Source organism: Lissotriton vulgaris, chromosome 7, assembly GCF_964263255.1.
Source record: "Lissotriton vulgaris chromosome 7, aLisVul1.2, whole genome shotgun sequence".
In the NCBI taxonomy this organism is placed as follows: Eukaryota; Metazoa; Chordata; class Amphibia; order Caudata; family Salamandridae; genus Lissotriton; species Lissotriton vulgaris.
This window is the reverse complement of record NC_141695.1, coordinates 805,402,531-805,421,056: the sequence shown is the minus strand read 5'-3', so window position 1 is coordinate 805,421,056 and position 18,526 is coordinate 805,402,531. Positions and strand designations below refer to the sequence as shown.

Below are 18,526 nucleotides of genomic sequence, written 5' to 3'. Positions count from 1 at the left end.
GGGTGATCTAATAGGGCAGCTTGTTCTGTAGATAATACTGGTAGTGAAATTTTATTCAACCAATTTCCTACATCAATAGGAGTGATGTTATTGTCCTCTTGATAAATAGCCTGGAAAAAGTCTTTGAAGGCTGACCTTATTTCTGGGTCCGAAGATACTGTACCGGAGCCAGTAGTTATAGAGTCAATGTTGTTACGTGTCTGGTCTGTTCTAGACTTCCAGGCTAATAGTTTGCCTGCCCCTTCACCAAATTCGAAATTGGCTAGTTTACTGGCTTCCCACCTTTGCAGGATACGTTGGTTTAATTCAGAAGCCAGTAGCCCTTTAAGCTTAATCAGTTCCTCCTGTTTAGCATGTATACCATGTTCTTGGGGATTGTTGAGATTGTCTAATTCCGATTGGGCTGTTGATATATTGGCCTCTATCAATGCAACCGCCTGAGTGTACTGTTTCTTACGAAACGAAGTTTTATTCTTAATAACGCCTCTCAAAAAGCACTTAAAAGCATCCCATACTGTGCTGGAGCATGCAGAACCAATATTGGTTTTAAAAAATTCTTGCGTCTCCAACTTAACATACTCCAAGTCTTCAGGGGATGTAAGCCAAGATCTATCCATAGACCAAGACCTGGTCGGGGGTTGGGACTGCAACTCGAGGTCTAGGAGTATTGCCGAATGATCGGATAGGTGAGATGGTAAATAAGTTACATTCCATTCTATAAAGGTTGTCCTAAACTTACCATCAATAAGGGTCGTTTGGACTGGTGCAAGGTGCCCACTAGAATAGTGAACATCATATGCCAGGCCAACTTCTCACAAGAGGGACCGCTTTTGCCTTTGGGACTTCTACACTGAGGGCCTGTTGAAAACTTTTGCAGGGATCAAACATGAATATGGGGTCTCACACAGTACTGTCAAGGCTCATGCTCCGAGAGCTCCTATACTCTTTTTTTTAATTTCTTCAATGCCTCTCCTCCTTTAAAAACCTAAGGGGCTTATTTACAAGCCCCTTACGCCACCTGTATGTCACGGTGGCGCAAGTGGCCTGTAAATAAGCCCTCTAGTCTCCAACATCTACAGCATACTTAACACGCAGTCATCAGCGTGTAAACCCTCCTTTGAGCTTCACGGGTCAAAAGATGTTGGATGCTCTTCTAAAGTGGAATGGTTCTTATGTACTAAAGTAATGATGTTTACACTTTTGATTTGCTAAAGAGTTGTTAATTGAGATAATACCATGATGAAGTTGGTGTTTTACTGATTTGTTATGCAAAAATTGTGTATACAAACTCTTTGATTTTGGAGGTGAGTCGGAAGACTTTCTTTTTGTACTAGAGATGCTGTCCCACCCTTTCCTGATTTAGCTTCTCATTGGGGACTTTTTTTTTTTACTATTCTGTATAACTCTCCATTTGAGCATGTATGGCATTTATTCTGTATCTCTTTGTGTTGAGATTTTGTAATAAAATCCATTAACTTTCCCTTGATCTAGATCTCAGTTAATGAGTGGTCCCAGTTACTTATTTTTTCTACTTTGCTAAATTGGCCTTAGGAAGGATGACTTTTTGCACAATTCCTTATAACAGGAGAACTGTCTAAGGTAAACTATCGAGCTATTCAAGTTTTTGTGGTGTCCTGAATATTTGGGGACGATTTTGCTCCCACATAAGCGTTGCATCGTGAGTGCGAGTGTTGTTTTTTCAGTGATTTTCTGATATTTCTTTAAACCTATGTTTAGATGTTATAACTAAAACTATCCTTTACTTCATTGTAGTCTTTGTTTTTTTCAGTCAAATTATATATTTTTATCATATACCACATCCAAGAATTTTCTAATCTGTCTTTGGCCAAGCACAGTGGCAAGCAGCCAACGTTGCTGCAACCAGCTTTCGGCTCTGTAGTATGGTTTGCAAATCCACGGCAGACTTCATGGACATGGTGTAGGCTGCAAGGGCCTGGTTACTGGTTCATGGAATAGAAGAAAAGACCAGCATAAGCTCACAAAGCTTGCCTGTGGTTCTCATGGTCCCTGCCCATGACACTTGTACTGGGTTTGCAGCCCTAGCCATTCAAGGGGTTGCACTGGAAGCCAGGAACCAAGTCCAAGGAGGTTCGAACACCGAGGCAAAATTAGACTTTTTTGTATTATCTAAAGATAGGGGTTCCCTTTGGGGGTCCCCACATGGGCCTGGGGGGTCAGGGTTCACTCACCCTGCCCCTCATTTTCCCCAAGGATGCGGGAGCCAAGTTCTTGCGTCTTGTAATGCTGACTGCAATATTCTTCATAACATTGTAGCCAGACACTCAGAGAGCTTCGGTTCTGCAGGCCCCACCTTGGGTTCTCTGAACCGAAAAGGATGATTACAGAGAGACAGCTAATTTTTCCCAGTCAGATGCGAGTATTTTTCGGATTTTGGGTCCGCGGAACTCTGCCAATCAACGGTCCACATATCTCTATAATTTAACCCATTCGTGCCCATTAAAAGAGTTTTGAAACACTAATCTTTTGAATACTACTGAGCAGATTTACACCAAACTAAATAAAGACAATTGCAAAGTTTCATGCAGATTTGTCAAACGGCACCAAAGTTATTATGGAACCAAAAAATCCATAGTTAGTGTAAACTGTAACCTAACAATAACTAATCACATTGTACTTCTTGCATCTGGTTGTGACAGTAAGATGTTGGTGGTGTGTATGTCACTGAAAGAGAAATATGCAGCCGGCGTTTAGCTCTCTTATTGCGCCACTTTAATGAGCAAAACTCAAAAGCTGCACATTTGTTATTCTTTATGTTGAACTTGCCAACCGATCAAGATGGCTGCAAATACAGCAGTGCACTTCAATGTGTCCACACACTGTGATAACATGTGCTGTTAGATGCCATTATTGTGACCTCTTCTGCTTTAGAATGAAGCTGTCCCTTCCAATAGAACATAACATGTGTATTTGTAAAGCGCACGTTCACCACTATGGGTATCTTGGCGCTGAATAACAGATGCTTCTTGTTAACCAACTCAATGGTTCTAATTTATCGACCTCAGATGTATGAAAGGCTGAGTGGACCAGCCGGGATTTGAACCTGTGACCATGAGGTCAAACACAGATCCCTGCAGTAGAAGCATTAGTCCACTGACCCACCAGACCTGGCTGCATTTTACCAATACCATGATAGTAAGCCCCCACCACAATACCTTTCTCTACCAAACGTTTATCCTGGCATACTGCATAAATTGTTGTGATGAGTTTGAGTATTCCTGGAGCAGTTGTGATGACTTCCAGCTTCTCATTGCCACTGTGAAATCTGAGGGAAACCCCCCAGACCAGGTAATATGCCCAGGTAAGTTTACCATGGGAGAGAGCACCCTCTTTCAGTGTTTAATGTTTTACAATCATAACAGTCCACTTATTGATTCCTATTTCGATTGTATTCCTTTTATACATAGCAAATTTAACAGTCACCATCTTGTATGGTGATGTAGATCTTCCTATACCCAGTTCCATTTTACCATAAAATCATTTCCCTGCCTACCTCTCAAGTATACAAACACAAATCGAGCACAACAGTCTGACAACAAACAATATTTTGGTGGTTTGAACTTGCATACTGTTTGAACATATATTGATTGCTCACATGTTTTAAACAGGCTGGTACAAGAAGATGACCTTCCAATTTAATTTCATCTGGTCTTTTATTACGGTAGCTGAAAAAATATATCTACTTTTCAAAAGATTGACATTCACTCACCCAGTTCTTGATAAAAACTGAAAATTGCGTAACTCATACTCACTGAGCTCATGATAACGCCCAGATACTCTTTCCTCTTTATGTACCCAGATTTACTTAATCCTCATAACACTATAAACGTACACTTTACTTTAATACCCAGTTCTTCAAAAAGTCCATATTCATTGATCTTCTCATACAGCCCATATTCACACATGCCTCATATTCAGTTGTTGATAACGGCTACTCATCAGCTTCTGATAACATCTAATCTCAGACAACTCTTGCATACAGCTGTGTCTGAACTGGGGTGACAAAGTGAGCTAAAGAACAATGATGGATTCAACCTAGATCTATGACTTGGGGTGAGTGTCTTAAATGTTTTAGCGCTCCGTCCATCATCTCCTTGTGTTTGATTTGTCTGCCCTAAGTTAGCAAGGTATGCCCAGATATGGGTACCTTGCTCACTTTGCCACTGGATTTAAGATAGTCTGGCTGATGAGAGCTGTTAGCCTGAAACCGGTCCCAGGATGCTTGTTTCCGGTCCAGGGAAGACATGGCTTGGCAGTTCAGGCTGGACTGGTCATATGAGGCACAGGGTCAAGACTGATTTGCATATACCTGTGTCTGAACTGGGATGGTGAAGTGAGCAAAAGAACGATGATGGATTCAACCCAGATCTGTGACTGGGGGTGAGTGTCTGAAAAGTTTCAGAGCTCCGTCCATCATCTCCTTGTGTGTTCTTTGTTTGTCCAAAGTTGGCAAGGTGTTCCCCGATATGGGTACTTTGCTCACTGTGCCACTGAATTTAAGCTAGCCTTGCTGATGAGAACTGTTCGCTTGAAACCGGTTCCAGGATGCTTGTTTCCAGTCCAGGGAAGACATGTAAATATAAATGTAAATTGATACTTGTATAGCGCTCTACTCACCCGCAAGGGTCTCAAGGCGCTTGTAGGAATACCACTGTGGAACCCATCCTGGCTTTCCCTGTGAGGCATCTACTCCTGGGCACCCCGAAGGTGGAGGCCAGGCATCCTTAGTGTTGTGGGGCCCGTTGTGGAGATTAAGCAAGCTATTGCCCAGAGTTGCAGAGTGGGACTCCGTGATTGGAATAGGCACCGAGGCGAGAATTATCAGGTCCGTGGAATTTTTGAGCCCAAGACCCGCCGAGGCGGGGAATTGAACCCTGGTCCCGAGCTAGACCTCTGCATCAGGGTCTGCCGCTCTAACCATTGAGCCACACTTCTCATGGGTGGGCAGTTCGGGCTGAACTGTTCCCATGAGGCCCAGGGTCAAGACTGATTTGCATATAGCTGTGTCTGAACTGTGGTGGCAAAGTGAGCTAAAGAACGATGATGGATTCAACCCAGATCTGTGACTGGGGGTGAGTGTCTGAAAAGTTTCAGCGCTCCGTAATCATCTCCTTGTGTTAACTCTTGGAACATGCCAGACTAACAGAGTTCAGAAGGCTCTCTCTGGTGTGAGACAAAGCCAAGATTGTCTCAGCTCTTGGAAAACCCCAAACAAACTCAACACCTGGTAGTGCACAGAAGTACTGTTAATTTCAGGATTAACTCATATCCTCATAAACCCCATGCTGCATCAACACTTGATCATATCCAGAATAGCCATGAGCCATACTATTAGAGGCTCATGTTGCCCAATACCTTCACTTTTTTTTGGAGGATTCTGCTTATCTGGATCCCCATCAAGCAGGATTTCATCCCATCCACTCCCCAGAGATGGTCAGTCTCTCAGTGGTCAATTATATGAGGGAGGCAGCAAATCAGAGTTGGTTCTCTTGGATCTGTCGGCTGCGTTTGACTCGGTCGACCATTCCCTTTTCGTTGATTGTGTCAAGGTCGCAGGCTCACAAGGCATAGCACTAGATTGGGTAAAATGTTCTCTGTGGGATCGGTCTCATTATGTTTGCTTATTTCCCTTTTGCTCCACTCAGGTTCTACTCAATTGTAGAGTTTGTCTGGGCTCTGCGTTATCTCCTCATTTATTCAATCTCTCTATTTGCCCTTTGGTACGTGAGCTACAGAAACACTGACTTAAAATTTACATTTATGCTGGTGATATGCAGATGCTTTTCAAATTGGACAATACCTAAGAATCTGTGAGGCTTTTCCAAAATACTTTGCTCTATGTTAGGGATTGGATGAATAGCCATTAACTTAAATTAAATTCAGAGAAAACCGAAATAATGATCGTTATCAATAAAATCCATAACTGGAATACCAGATACTGGCCTCTAGAGTTGGGATCACCTCCCACTCCCAAAACAGCAGTTAAAAACCTAGGAATCCTCATTGATGAAGCCCTCTCCATGAAGCCGCTGATAGGAGCAGTGATTTCCTCATGTACCTTTCAGCTTGGTAAGAAAAAGAAAATCAGGAAACACATTACCTGTGAAGTCATTATCCAGATAGTAATGGCTTTGGTGATGTCTCACATTGACTATGCGAATTGTGTTTACTTAGGATAACCAAAAATATTGAATCAGAGACTGCAAGCAGTACAAAATCAGGCAGCGAGGCTGGTCTGGAGTCAGCCAAGATATTTCCATACTAAGCCTTTGATGAGAAAGCTGCACTGGCTCCCAGTTGCCCAGTGGACCATCTATAAAACTGTCTGTATTGGGGAGGAGGAGCTTCGCGGGCAAGCAAAATGGCCGCGTAAGCTGGGAGCTCCGGAGACCCTCCGATCCTCCACATAAATCCTGATGAGAATCCTGATCCACTACAGTGGAATATTGTGGGTGAACGGTTGTTGAGGCTGGACTAGTTGTCCGATTCAAAATCCGACACTCCTAGGTGGAGTTACACCGTGTAGAAGATTCGTGCCAGGGACGTGCTACTGCCCGTGCGGTGGTTGACGACAGCGACACTGTCGCACGGAAGCGGTCTGGTGTGAGAGTGACTATTCCGCATGCCCAACGAAGCACGCGGAGTTGCGGAGTAGGATGATGCTGATCAGCAGCTGGTGTTCGCGGCGCCCGATAGTCGCATCGAAGAGCCGGTGAGGCCCCGGTGTGTGATCCATTGTGCTGGTCCCCACAACCATCATGGCGGGCAGAGGCGAGTCGGACAAGGCGATGGTCCGTGGGAGTAGGAAAACTACGTATTCCCAATCGAACAATATGGATCGCTATGCCCAGCAGAAGAGCTCGCCGGGTGCGGCTGCCCGGCCTAAGGACTCAAATCGGGACAAGTCGCCAGACACGTCGGACCGACACTCCGGGACGTCATGGGCGCCATTGCGGGCATCAAATCGGAGATGCATAAACAACATGAGATCCTGACGCATAAAGTCGACACCCTGGCGATTGAGGTCAACTTGATTAGAGCCGATCTGGGCAAGACCAACAATAGGGTCAAATCGTTGGATATTAAAACCGCGAGCCTCACAACTGATGTATCGGACCTACAAACAGAGGTCCGAGACTTGAGATCGGCCAACGATCTTTTCGCGAGACGGCTGGATGATTTTGAAGGACGTGCCAGGCGACAGAACGTCCGAATCATCGGCGTACCAGAAGGGGCAGAGGACTCGGCCACCGATCTCTTCGTGGAAGACCTGATACAAACTCATCTGGCCCCTGCGGGCCTCAGCCGTTTCTTCTCAGTGGAGCGAGCTCATAGACTGCCAGGGGGACGCCCGAAAGTGGGTGCCCAGCCGAGGCCCATTATAGCACGGCTGTTTAACTTCAGGGATCGGGATGCTAGCCTGCAGGCATCAAGGAGAGACGGGCCGCTTAAGTTCCAAAATGCGGACATAAACTTTTATCCGGACTTTACTTGGTCGGTACAGCGGTGGCGACAAAGCTTCACGGGGGTGAAGAGGCGACTCAGAGAACTGGGGATGAAGTACTCGATGATGTTCCCCGTGAAACTGCGTATTGAACATGATGGCCGTGCCATATTCTTTGATTTGCCTGAAGTGGTGAGTGAGTGGTTGGACACTTTGCCGCAGAGACATGATTTTTTTTTTATTTGTTTTTTTAAAATATATTTTTATTGCAGGAATCAGTAAATCGTTACATAATCGACCAGCATTATAGAACAAGCAAAATCAATGAAACACAACCCTCCGTCCCCCAGCAGTAGTCCTCGTACACAGCCATTCAGCCCACAACCCTGCGGTCGGGCGGCGAAATTCAATGGGGGCTCAGCAGGAAGGCGAAGCTGGTCCGGATGATCCACTGTCCGTCATCTGCTTTTCCAAACAAGCCTATAAAACCCAGAAAGAAAACCCCACCCTCAAAACACTATGAACCAAAGTAATCCCTACCCAACCCCGCCATCAGTGCACGGTAACAACCGCAGCAGGATCTGCGATAGGACCCATGGGGAAAGCAACAGAGCTGAAAAGTGCAATCGTCTATCGGGACTTGGGGCGAGCTGCTTCCTCACTTTCAGAGTCGCTGGGGGTGCAATAATCCCTAAGGGCCTGCACTAACGTCTCCCACTCTAGCGCTGCCTCCTGTGCCTTCTCATTACGCTGTCTCCTAGCTAGCTGGTATCTCAGTGTACTCTCCCCCGCTGCCCACTTCAAAAGTTCGCTGTGCCACCGGCTCCCTGTCGGACCAGCCCGTGCCTTCCAGTTCCTGGTCACCTCTCGTTTAGCAAGGAGAAGCCCCAAGTCAATGAACTTGCTAGTAATTTTGTTCTTGGGGGTATGAGGGAACCAGTGCAGGAGTCCCACTGCCGCGTCAACCGATAAGGATCTCCCTGTCACCTCCTCCAGGGTCTTCCCCACTTCTACCCAATAGGAGGACAATCCCGGGCAGGACCACAACATGTGGAGAAGGTCCGCCTCCTGTGCCGGGCATCTGGGGCAGTCCGCCGAGCTCGTAGCAAAATATCGCTTGATTTTCACCGGGGTCAGATATGCTCTATGGAGCACGTAGTAGTGGACCAATTGAAAGCGGGCGTGGCGGGTGCCCTTCCAGGCTCGCCGCACCAGTTGTGACCAGGTCGTCTCCGGGATCTCCTTGCCAATGTCCTCTTCCCAACGGGTTCTCAGAGTAGTGAGGGGAGCCAGCCCCTCATTGATCAGTCTGCCGTAAAGGCAAGTGACCGCCTTCACCGTGCCCGCAGACATCATGACGTATTGGCACACCTGAGATATAGGGGGTTCCTCCTGCCCGCGTTTCCAGTGCGCCTGGATCGCTCGGACTAGGGCCGAGTGCAACAGAAAGTCGCCGCGAGGAACCTCGAAGCGATCAATGAGCTCCTGAAAGGGCAAGAGCGCCCCGTCCTCGTAGAGGTCACCTATCAGCTGTAAGCCCGCGTCCTCCCAGTTCGCCAACCGTGACCAATCGCCGCCATGGGGCAAAGCCGTCAGCATCCCCAAAGGTATTTCGGGCGCATACGGTATTCTCAGGTGGCCCCGGGCGTGAGCTCGGTTCCAACACAGGCGAACGGTCCTCTCCTCAAGCGACAAGTCCTGTAGGGCCAAACGTTGTCGCAGCGCTATGAAGGAGAGAACATGTCTGGCCATACCCGTACCCCTTCTGTCTTCTGGGCCCCGGAATTCCCGGGCGATCTCCTGGGTGAAGGTCTGGAGCTGCGCCGCTAAATAATACTTTTCAAAGTCCGGCACCGCAAGCCCACCCTCAGCTTTCGGCCTTATCAGGGTCTTGAGGGCCACCCTTCGGCGGCCCGAGCCCCAGAGGAATCCGACTACCATTGATCGTAATAGTCGAAACGTGGCCGGTGGGATCCAGATCGGTAGCGTCCGGAAATAATACAGCAACCGGGGAAGCGCCACCATTTTGAGCAAAGCGATCCGCCCTGCCACCGAGAGCGGTAGTGTAGCCCAAAAGTCCATACTGCCCCGAAGTGCTCGAGTGCCGCGGGCAACGTTCCCATCCAGGAGGTCAGATGGTTCATGATAGACGTACACCCCCAGGTACTTAAAGCAGTCAGGTGCCCACCTAATCTCCCTACTGAGAGCAGGGCTAGGGGTGCCTTTGCGAACCGGGAAAAGGCAGGTCTTAGCCCAATTCACCCGGAGGCCCGAGACCTCCCCAAACGCCGTGAGCGCCGTCGCAGCTCCATGCAAGGCAGCAAACGGGTCCTCAAGGAAGAGCAGCAGATCGTCTGCATATAGCGAAATGTGGTGTGGGCCCGAAGGAGTCCACAGGCCAGTATAATGGGTTCCCGACCGGAGATGCAGCGCGAGTGGCTCCACCGCCAGCGCAAAGAGAAGCGGGGATAACAAACATCCCTGCCTCGTGCCCCTCTCCACCGGATATTGTGAGGAAATTAGCGGGCCCGCCCGAACCCTGGCCGATGCAGAGGCATACAGGACCGTGGTCCATCTGATGAAGCCCTCCCCGAGGCCGAACCTCCGTAACACAGTGCACAGGTAGTCCCATTCCAGGCTGTCAAAAGCCTTCTCTAAGTCTACCGATAAGACTACCGGGCACGGGGCGTCCACGAGCGGTTCTCCCAGCAAGCGGAACAATCTGCGAATGTTCATGGTCGTGTTACGCCTGGGGATGAATCCAGCTTGGTCCTCATGTACCAGAGAGCTCATGTGCCCCAGCAACCTCGAAGCCAAAATGCTGCTCAGTATTTTATAGTCAACCGTCAACATTGATAAGGGACGGTAAGACCCCGGATCGGATGAGTCCCTTCCGGGCTTGAGGAGGGGAACCACTAAGGCCTCACACATCGAGCCTGGGAGCCGCCCAAGCCTCTTCGCCTCTCTGTATACTATTAATAACCTTGGGGCTAGGAGATCAGCATAAGCCGCATAAAACTCCACAGGAAGGCCGTCCAGGCCCGGGGTCTTATTCCTCGCCATCTTTTTAATGGCGCTGCGGATCTCTCCCAGTTCTATGTCGGATCCCAGGGCTTTCGCCACGTCCTGCTCCACTGTTTGGAGCTCCAGAGGCCGTAGATAATTATCCAGCAGGTCAGGGTCTCGGACAGAGCGGCTGCGGTATAAACTTTCGTAATAGTGCAGGTAGCAACTCAGAATCTCAGGTTGAGTGTGCACCGCAGTCCCGTCTGCCATGCGCATGGACGTCGTCAATGAGGTCTGGCGCGTAGGGTTGGCTAGCCATGCCAGCAACGCGCTCGACCTATCCCCCTCTGTGAGGGACCTAACCGTATAGGCCTTGTAGTCAAAACAGCGCAGCCGTTCGACCTCCGCCGATACCGCCTCCTTCGCCTCCGCTGTGCGTTCCTGTAATTCAGGGCGCCCGGGGCGGCGGAGTTCCAACTCGCGGAGTTTCCGGTCCGCTGTATCTAGGTCGGCAAGGATAATTCGTCTCATGCCGACCTTTTTAGAAATACAGTACCCCCTCACTACCACCTTAAAAGCGTCCCACTCTAGCGCTCTCGAGCTCGCGGTGCCTCCGTTGGACGCAAAGTACTCCGAGATCTTATCGCCTAGGTCCGCTTTGAAAACACTGTCCTCAAGGATCTCGGGCCGTAACTTCCAGGTGGGCACTGCAGGCACCCCGGGAAACCAACGAAGGTCCAGCAGGAGGGGGTTATGATCTGATATGGTCCTGGCCAAATATTCAGACCGGGCCGCTGCCGAAACCAGTTCAGGCGAGCCAAGAAATCCGTCCAGTCTGACGTGCAACTCATGGAGGCCCGAGAAATAGGAATAGTCCCTAGTTGTGGGGTGTTGCGCCCTCCAAATATCCGTTAGACCCCAGTGTGTCTGCCAGTCCCTGCTGCCCTTAGCCACGCGGCGAACCGGAGAATCAGGGAGGGGCGGATGCGAGCGGTCAGTGTCCACATCCACTACGGAGTTGAAATCTCCACCGAGCAGGAGGGGCCCGGAGAAGAAGTGGGCCAACGAGCCCGATAACCTGGAAAGGAAGGCAGTCTGGTCTATATTGGGAGCGTACACACAGCAAACGTTTAGGTCCCTCCCTCCCAAAGTGCCCGAGATGGCCACATAACGCCCCTCTGGATCTATCACTGTTTTCGTGACCTGGAAGGGAACCCCAGCTCTAACCCAAATCAGCGCCCCTCTGGCATACGCGGAGTACGAAGTGCAAAAGACCTGCCCCCTCCACCTACGCTGTAGCGCCACCCCTTCCGCCTTGTTCAGATGGGTCTCCTGTAGCAGCGCCATTTGTACCCCCCTACGCACTAAATAAGCGTGGACTTTGTGACGCCTACACATGGTGTGAAGCCCCCGCACGTTCCAAGTAATACATTTCAGATTAGCAACATCAGCCATTGTCCCATATCGTTCGCGCAAAGTCTCCCCATCTGGGTCCCAACAAAGAAAGAGCATCAATCAACCCAGCACTGATGGCGGCCATTTTCCCCAACCAAAACTTAACAACCCCAGTTCGAACCAAACCCCCATCCACCCTCCCCAGAACAGGACCCAAATAGCACCATCTAGTTCCCATCCAAACCATACCCACCAAAACCCCACTGTCCCCGACTAATCCTGCGGTCGCCACCGTAGGAAGGCCTTAAGGGCCAGGTGCGGGCCGGGCGTTGGCAGTGGGCCCTCGATGCCCAGGCCACCAGGACTATGGCAAGCCCAAAACAGTGCTCAAAACCCTCGGGGCAAAAGCAAGGCACCCCACCCCCCCCCTCCCCGGGAGTCAGCAGCAATCGTCGGCACCCGCCACCCCCGTGTCGGGCCCCCACCCAAACTGAAGTAGCTCACCCCGTTAACCCTGTCCATCCAGAAGGTCCTCCACCGATTTCGGTGTGATCACCGGCGTGTGGACGCTATCAGTCACCGATTCCTCGGAGTCCGTCGGTACCCCCTCGTCACCAGGGTCCGCTTCCTCTGCAATGGCACCGTCCCGTGAGCCAGATAGCGCAGATAACACCTCCAGCACTCCCTTCCGCTCCGTCGATGTCTCCGCAGTTGAGGGCCCGCCTGAGTGGCCACGGCGACTCCGAATCCTTTTAGACCGCCGTCTCTGCTCCGGCTCCGCCGCCAGCTGAGTTGAGGAGCCGAAGCCATCTTTCCCTGCTCTATAGAGTTCAAGCCAGTTACAGACATCCTCCGGGGTATCAAAGAATTGAGTCTTGTCATCGACAATTATGCGGAGCCTTGCGGGGAATAGGAGCGAGTATTGGATGCCCTCGCTCCGGAGCTCGCGCTTGACCGCCAAGAAGGAAAACCGTCTACGTTGGGTTTCATAGGTGTAATCCGGGAAGATGTTCACCTGGCTGTTCGCCACTTTGAATGGACCATTATGTCTGGCGGCATTGAGGATGAGGTCTCTGTCTCGAAAGTGCAATAACCGTGCCACCACCGGTCGCGGGGCACGTCCCTGTTGTGGTGGCCTCGCTGGGACTCTATGAGCTCGCTCCAGGGTGTAGAAGGAGGATAGACCCTCCGGGGCCACCGTGTCTCGGAGCCAGGCTTCCAAGTATGCCACCATGTCGCCATCCTCAATCTTCTCCGGCAGGCCCACCACACGGATGTTATTTCGCCTTTTACGGCCTTCCACATCCTCCGCTCGCTGCTCCAGGGCAGTAATCCAGGACAGGGCATCCTTCATAGTCGCGGCCAAGGTTCGCTGCGCCGGCTCCAAAGTTTTCACCGAGCTCTCCACTTCCTTGACCCTGTCCGAAAGTTTGCCGTGATCCGCTCGAAGGAGGCCTAGGCTCGTCGCCACCTGGGCAATGTCCTGCTGGAGGGCCGAGCGCGTGGTCGCAATCGCCTCCAAGATGCGGTCAAATTGCTGCTGCATTGGTGCGCCACCAGAACTCTCCGGGTCCACACGTTCCTCTTTGTCCTGGGACTCCGAGTCTGAGGCGGCTGGGGTAGTTCCCTTGGCTCCCCTAGGTTTCCCCATGTCGCCGGGAGCACACAATGTGGATCCAGGAGCAGGCGCCACCGAGTGCGGGCGCCGGCTATGACTCTCCCGGTTGCTGGTCCTCGGGTCGAGTGCCGGAGATCCCCGTCTCCAGGGCCCGTTGGACCTTCTCAGCTTCGGCTCGCGCCACCACCACGTCGTCTGAGGGCACCGAGGAGGAGGCGGAGACAATCGGCGCCAGGTCGGGCAGGCCTGTGTGGCTGATAAAGTCCCGGAATGAGGGTCACCAACTCCGCCGGATGATTTGTGGCGCCAAAGGGATGCGCCTCCCATGGAAGAGGGTCGGCCAGGAAAAAGCAGCCGCGTGCGGCGCAGGGAGCGGGGCTACCGTCGGGGCCTCCAGGCGTCCGCGTGCCGAGATCCACTACAGAGAGGGCATCTGCCCATCTGGGTGCGATCCCCGTTTAAAGAGTCCAATCAGACCGATATCCAGACCCTCATATCCCTGGGAGACGGTAGAGCAGAGGGTGCGCCGCTGCCAGTGATGCTCCTCCAGTCTAATGGACCCGGCCAAGGGGACAATGAAGTCCGGGCGCCATGTTGGGTCGCACTCCGCAGTTCCACCAACTTCGATTTTCCGCCGGGTCACCACACGTTCGGACTGCGCCAAGGGCTCCGGCAGGTCCCCGTCGGGCCGATCAGCAGAATGCGGGGGTTGGGGTGCCCCGCAGCCTCCGATTTACAGGATAATCACGGGCTCAGTCCCGGAGCCGAGCTCTCAGGCGACCATCGCCATCGGCACCCAAGCCACGCCCCTTGCCGCAGAACATGATGAACGCGAGGAACAATCGGAGGGCGCCTCGGGAGGCCCTGAGCAACAGGAGTAGAGTCTATCTTCGGGGACTGCTGGTGACAACCGGTATCACATTCCTGCACTTTATAATGAATATCCTTTACTTGGTTATGGAGGGTGGCGGGGGGCCTGCGTGATCTCCATTCTCCTCTAGGGTCTTTCTGTAGCATAGTTTTCTGGGGCGACAGGCACACTGCTGGTTGGGGGGGCTACTTAGTCTGATGCAGGGGTGCAGGGTGGGGGGTGGTTTGGTTGTTGGTTGTATGTTTTTTCCTTTTTTCCCTTCCTCTTCTCCAAGGCAATGTAAAAACTGTAATTCTTATGGTTCTGTAACTATGATGCCTGCTGGGACTGGCGAAGGCCCACAATTCGACGATGGGGGGTAGGAACCTAAAAGTATTGTGTTGGAATGTCAATGGGCTGGGGGATCGCATAAAGAGAGGTGTGGTCTTGCAACTGTTTAAAAGATGTATGCCCGACGTTATTTTGCTACAAGAGACACACTTGGTGGGGAACACGTGCCAAGCGCTTAACAGGAAGGGTTTCAAGACGGTGGCGCACTCGGGGTTCTCTTCGGGATCCCGGGGGGCGGGGATCATGGTGCGCGCGTCTCTCCCATTTGAGATTGACTCTAGTGTTGCTGATGAGAGGGTGCGTTACGTCGCCGTCTCGGGGAGATGGGAGGGGCGGTCCTTGGTTCTGGTTTCGGTTTATGTTCCCCCAGGGTTGCAAAACAACACGTTTCAGGACATTGGGGGCGCCATTTTAGGTCTCCCTGAGGGTCTGCTTATTATAGGAGGGGATTTCAACGCAGTTTGTTCGGGGACCCTAGACAGATATCCATCCAGAGATCTCTGAGGTTCGCAATCCTGGCTTCCCGACTTCCTGGACACTATGGAACTTATTGACTGCTGGCGGCTCATGCACCCTACCCAGAGTCAATACTCATTCCACTCAGGGGCACACGGAAGCCTCTTCAGAATCGATTATGTTCTGGCTCTAGCGGCCCACGCGTCGGCAGTCTCTGAGACCCGACTAATGGCGAGGGGCATCTCAGACCATTCTCCGGTCTGGGTGTCCTTTGACTTCGACATCGTGGCGACCGAGAGGGTGGTATCAATTAATCCGTGGTACTTCCGCAACCCCAAGACTCGTGGACTCATGGCTAAGGCTATTGAGCTTTATTTCTCTAAAAACTCGGGGTCAGTTACATCGGCTATCTCCCTATGGGAGGCCTTTAAGACGGTCTTGAGGGGTGAGGCGTTCTCCCTTATAGCTGAGGTTCGGAGACGCAGGGACGCGGATGTGGTGCGGATTGATTCTGAAATTGAAGATCTGGACTCCCAATTGGAAGTCGACCCGACACCGGACCTACTCCATATTCTCTCACTTAAACAGTCAGAGTATCGAGCTACTGTTACTGATGCTGCCAAGGTCATGGGTAGAGAGCAACACGGTAGGATCTATGATGTCAGGGACAAGGCGGGCAAACTCATCACTTGGCTGGATAAAAAAGAGAGAGCCAGCCGTGTGGTCCCGGAGGTGCTGGGGGAGGACGGCGTGACTGTCACCGACCCGAGTGCCATTGTCATGGCATTTGCAGACTATTTCGAGACCGTTTACACCTCGGTCTCCGACATGTCTGAGACTGACTCTGGGGAGCTCTTGGCAAAAGCGGAGCTCCTGTGCCTGTCGGAAGCGGAGCGGGACGACATGGATAGGGATATTACTGCCGATGAGATTGCCCTCGCAATACGTTCCCTGAGATCTGGCAAAGCGCCCGGCCCCAATGGTATACCAGTGGAGCTTTACAAGATTAAGCCTGATGCCATCTCCCCGCCCCTGCGGAACATGTTCCTGGAGGCGCGGGAGATGGGCATGCTTCCCTTGGACCAGAGACTGGCCACCATTGTGGTCATTCATAAGGAAGGGAAGCCCAGAGACCTGTGTCGATCGTATCGTCCCATCTCTCTGTTGAATGCTGAACCCAAGATTCTGGCTAAACTGCTTGCCAACCGTTTGGTTGGAGCGATTAGCGACTTGGTTCACCCGGACCAGTCAGGCTTTATTCCACACCGCAACACTGCCCTTAACCTCAGGAGACTACATGGGGCCCTCGCGAGGGCCCACACGCTCAGGGAGCCTGCCGTCCTGGCGTCTTTGGATGCTACGATGGCGTTTGACTCCCTCGAGAGGAACTATCTGTGGGCAGTGTTGGCGAAGTTCGGATTTGGTCCCGAATAGGATGGGTCAAGCTCCTGTACGCTAGCCCGCTTGCCAACGTAACGGTTAATGGTCGTGTATCTACGTCCTTTGCTCTCCGCAGAGGCACCAGGCAGGGTGGCCCCCTGTCGCCCCTGTTGTTTGCATTGGCGCTTGAACCACTGGCGGCGTGGCTGCGACTACACCCGGATATAAACGGAATACGGTGGTCCCCTGGATTCGAGGACCGTGTGTCGCTGTATGCAGACAACATCTTGCTATATCTCACCTCTCCTTGTAAGTCACTCATTGTGGTGTGTGATGTGCTACGTCTTTTTGGTCGGCACTCTGGCCTGGTTATTAATTGGTCGAAGTCACACCTATACGTGCTGAGAGGTGGGACACCTCGGCTTCCAAGGGACTGCAACATACAGGTCGCGCGGCCGGGATTCAAATACTTGGGGATCTATATTTTAACGGATCCCAGGCGCCCGTCTCCGGCGTGACGTAGAGGGATGGCGGAAGCTCCCGCTTTCCCTGCCCGGGCGTGCGGTACTGTTTAAAATGATGACGTGGAGAAGTGTGGCTCAATGCTTCGAGCGGCAGACCTTGATGCAGAACGCTGGCCAGGGACCAGGGTTCGATTCCCGCCTCGGCGGGTTTTGGGCTTAAATTCCTCTGACCGGATATTCTCGCCTCAGTGCCGATTCTAAGCATGGGCCCCACGCTGCAACTCTGGGCAATAGCTTGCTTAGTCTCCACAAAGGCCCCCGATACACAAGGGATGCCTGGTTTCACCATGGGATGCCCAGGAGTGGACACCCCACAAGGAAAAGCCAGGAGGGGTTCCCTTGTGGTAGGAGTACAAGCGCCGGGATGCCTCCGGGTCACTGTTCGCGCTATACAAATACGCCACATTTACATTTACATAGAGTGTACGTGACTGGTCCCAGGCTGATACACATGGGTCATTCAGTGGACGGCCTCTGCAGGCGTGGCTGTGATGCATTGGCCACCTTCATGCATATTATCTGGGAGTGCCGGGTGGTCGCTTCCTACTGGAGGCGTGTACATATGATCATGAGCGAGGTGACTGGGGTAGACGTGATGGCAGAGGCCCGGCGCTGCCTCCTGAATGTGTGGGGTCCTACTGATTATAATAGTGCACAAACACAATGGGTCACCTTGGGGAACATGGTTGCGAAACGAGATATTGCTCAGATGTGGGGTGCTGTTACAGCCCCAAAGGTGGTACAGTGGAAGGCCAACATGGATTGGTGCATGTTCCGAGAGAAGACGGTGTACGTGGCCAGGGGTAAACCCAAAAAGTGGCAAAAGATATGGGGGGCCTGGAACGAGTATAGGGGTGATATTTGCCTGCCGCCTGACACCGCCCCCCTGGAAGAACGAATGTCCCCGTAGCCAATGAATCCAACATACGTCCTATTAGCGGATGTATCCTGTATCCTCCCCCTCCATGGTCTTGCAATTGGTGCTGTTCACATTGTTTTTATGTTATTGGGCCTAGCTTTTCCTATGATCGGGCTCTGTTACACAAATGTTTAATTGCCTTGTTTCCTAGCACTAGTTTGATGCTTTTCCCTTTTTCATCTCCGTTATTTTTCGAAAATTTTAAAAAGAAAAACCTTGTACGATTTGGTAATATGCTTACTGTACACCAGCCGATTGACCGATAATATGCTGCCTAGCCTCCGGGATGTAAGGCTAAATAGCTGTGTGCACTGATTTGAAAATAAAGGTTTTCCAAAAATAAAAAAAAATACAAAAAACTGTCTGTATTATTTTTACATCACTGTATGACAAAAGCCCAATCTTTCTGTCCTCTAGATTTAAAACATACACCCCAAAACGCAATCTCAGATCAGCCCACCATAACTTGTTATCCGTCCCTAAATTTAAAAAGAAGAGGGTGGGCGGTGCTAGATTTTCTGTAATTGCCCCATATCTTTGGAAC

General features: G+C 51.3%; 1 protein-coding gene across 3 annotated transcripts in view; it reads right to left on the bottom strand.

Moving 5' to 3' along the window:
• LGALS3BP (galectin 3 binding protein) overlaps positions 1–18,526 on the bottom strand; it is a 150,624-nt gene that overhangs the window by 84,764 nt on the left and 47,334 nt on the right. The window lies entirely within an intron of this gene.